This window comes from Ricinus communis, chromosome 3, assembly GCF_019578655.1.
Source record: "Ricinus communis isolate WT05 ecotype wild-type chromosome 3, ASM1957865v1, whole genome shotgun sequence".
In the NCBI taxonomy this organism is placed as follows: Eukaryota; Viridiplantae; Streptophyta; class Magnoliopsida; order Malpighiales; family Euphorbiaceae; genus Ricinus; species Ricinus communis.
Window position 1 is genome coordinate 3052543 of NC_063258.1, and position 2999 is coordinate 3055541.

Sequence of the window (2999 nt, forward strand, 5' to 3'; positions counted from 1 at the left end):
CTTTCGTCCTTCGTCGGCGTCGCGCGGAAGGGAGGGAGAAGGTTTGAAGGCTGTGCAGCAGCGGGAGGAAGGAAAAGAAAGATGCGCGGCGGTGGCAACAGCTCGACGACACGTAGGTGGGCGGGGGAGAGGGCAATTGGCAAGGAGAAGGGAAAAGGGGGAGGGGAAGGAGGAAGGGGAAGAAAGGAAAAGAAGGAGAGGGGGGAAAAGGGAAGGAAAGAAAAAGGAAATTATTTATTTATTTATTTATTTATTATTATTATTATTATTAATTTTATTATTTATTTTAAATCCTGGATATTACACATGGACTACGATTTGCAAGGCCTGGCCGAAAATTACAAGGCCCAAGAAATGAATTTTAGTTATTTTGTATAAGTATTAGAATCTATATTAAGAGTTATTATGAGATAATCTTTAGTGGAGATAAGACACTTATAGTCTTATATATTAAATGATTTATATTGAGTATATAGATCTCTAGGGAAACTTATTTAGAGAATGACTCTTCTTTATATAATATCTCTACAAGTCTAATTCTAAAAAGGGGAGGAGAGCTTTCTCCTATCCGCTCTCTGTATCTATCCACCATTATTTTCTCTATAGTTCTTCTATAAACAGTTTAATTTAGTTTTCATTACTTTTTTTAAGATCTAAGGAGCTTTTCAAGAAGTGGACAGTGATGATCAATCATCTTCCTACTTGAAAAAATTCCGGATCTAGAGGGAACTTTTATTTTATTGTTTTATGTCTTTCTATTTAATATCATGATCATTTGGTTAAATATGTTAGGCTACTTTTCATAAGTGTTTAATTTAGCCTTTTCACTTTTGTATGAACTTTATTATCTATTTATTTAATGAATAATTTCTTTACCTTCATATCTTTTTTAATTTTAATTATTATTGTTAGTTCACCATCATATTAATTTAGCAATAGTAATTGTTATGAACATATTTAGATTGAATGTATTAGAGACACCAACTTTGCTTCAATCTATGTAGGTATAAGAAACTTTAGTTGCATCATTAGTTTGAGTGACTAAAGGAAAAGACACATCACCGTCTCATTCATTAGATCCAGGCTTAAAATAAAACAAAGAGATTACTAAGTAAATTGATAGGCTAAATATTGTTTTTTAGCATATAGTTTAAGGCATTGCATATCTATTTATTGTTTGGTTAATTTATTTTACGAATATTATTCTCTCAAAATACTGATTTAGAGTGTTTGGATTTACTTTTATTATTTTGTGTTGATAATTAGTCTTTATAACAAGTGGCCTCATAGTTCTTTGAGAGATCGACCTCGTAGTGAACTTACTCTTACTATAGAAACGGTTCGTGCACTTGTGAGTACTAACTTAGACACATCAAGTTTTTAGCGTCGTTGCTAGGGAACTATGTCCAAATTTTCTAATATTGATTGATTGTCAAAAGTTTCTTGTGTTTTGTGTTTTATGTTCTATTTATGTGTTTTTTTTTTTGTTTTTAAGTTTTTAAATTTCAATTTTTTTTTATTTTGTATGCAAAGAAGAAAAACTAAATCAAGTGATTCATCAATTCAAAAGATTGAAGAAGAATCAAAAGAAGGAGTTGAAATCATGACAAATCTACTACGAGAACTAAGAGCTGAAACGTAAATGGCTATGAAAGATTATGCACGGCCTATAATTCATGTATATTTCTAGGTAATACATCTAGAAATTATGAACTCAAGAACATTCATTTTAATATGCTTCCTTCATTCTATGGTATGCCTAGTAAAGATGTATTAACATTTATTAGAGAATTTTATGTTGTTGTTCATATTTTTCCATTATCTAGACTTAATGAGGATCAACTAAGAATTATGTGTTTCCCTTATTCATTGAAAAAAAAAAAGCAAATGCTTAGTTAATGACCTTACCTCCTAATTCATTGAAAACTTGGGATGAAGTTTATCAAAATCTTATGAGTAGATTTTACTCACATCAAAAGACCAAAGAATTAAGAGTTTAAATTTTTAATTTTTATCAAAAGGATATTGAGTCTTTTCGTGAAGCATGGGATCACTTCAAATCACTTTTATTGCAATGCCCATACCATGCATACCCACTTCTAATAACCAACAAATTATTTTATGATGGATTGATACAACAATATCAATGTATGGTTGATAGTGCAGCTGGGAGTGCTATGTTAGAAATGACAGTTGATGAGTTTTATGACATCTTTTAGATGTTAAGAGCCAATTCTCAACAAAAAAGTGTGAGGAAAAAAAGAGTAGGAGTTAATGAAGTAGTAGCTAGTAATGAGATGGTCATACAATTGTTGAATTGACTAAGAAAGTTAAGATGCTTGCTTTAACTAAAAATGTACTAAATAATGAGATATGTGATATTTGTGGTATTTATGGTCATGGTGTTAATATTTGTTCATCTTTTAATAATTATAGAGGAAATATGTATGACAAAGCAAATATGGTGGATTCTTACCAACTCAGGCAACCTATGAATGATCCTTATTCCAACATATATAACTAAGGTTAGAGAAATTATCCAAATTTTTCTTGCAGATATAATGAACAAAACCCACCACAAACATTAAGGAACCTAAATCAACTTTATTACCAAGACCAATATTTTCAATTCCAAAGGAACTCAAATCATTCCTTTCAATATCAAGAACAAACTCTTCAATCTAATGAGCAAGAAAGTCTAGTTTGGAGGAAACACTTCAATCATTTATGATGGCTTTTTATGATAGGATCGAGTGGAATGAGAAAAAGACAGATTTTATTGAGGCTTCAATGAAACATTTAGAAGCTCTAATGGGACAAATTGTTGAAGCTATTCAAGAGCTCAAGAAAGAGAAATTATCAAGTCAACCTGAACAAACTAATTATATTGCCACTATTAGAAAAAGTGAGGTTGTTGATAATAGAATTGATATGGGAACTAAAGATAATACTTCTTCTTATATAAGTAAACCTAAAGATGATGAATTAGTAGAAATACA

At 30.6% G+C, this 2999-nt stretch overlaps 1 non-coding gene across 1 annotated transcript; it reads right to left on the minus strand.

Annotated features, from left to right (window-relative positions):
• Positions 1 to 1985: 1985 nt before the first annotated feature.
• LOC112534732 lies at positions 1986 to 2093 on the minus strand. The gene has a single exon (XR_003078997.1). It is a non-coding gene; the product is annotated as a small nucleolar RNA R71 (small nucleolar RNA).
• Positions 2094 to 2999: the final 906 nt, after the last annotated feature.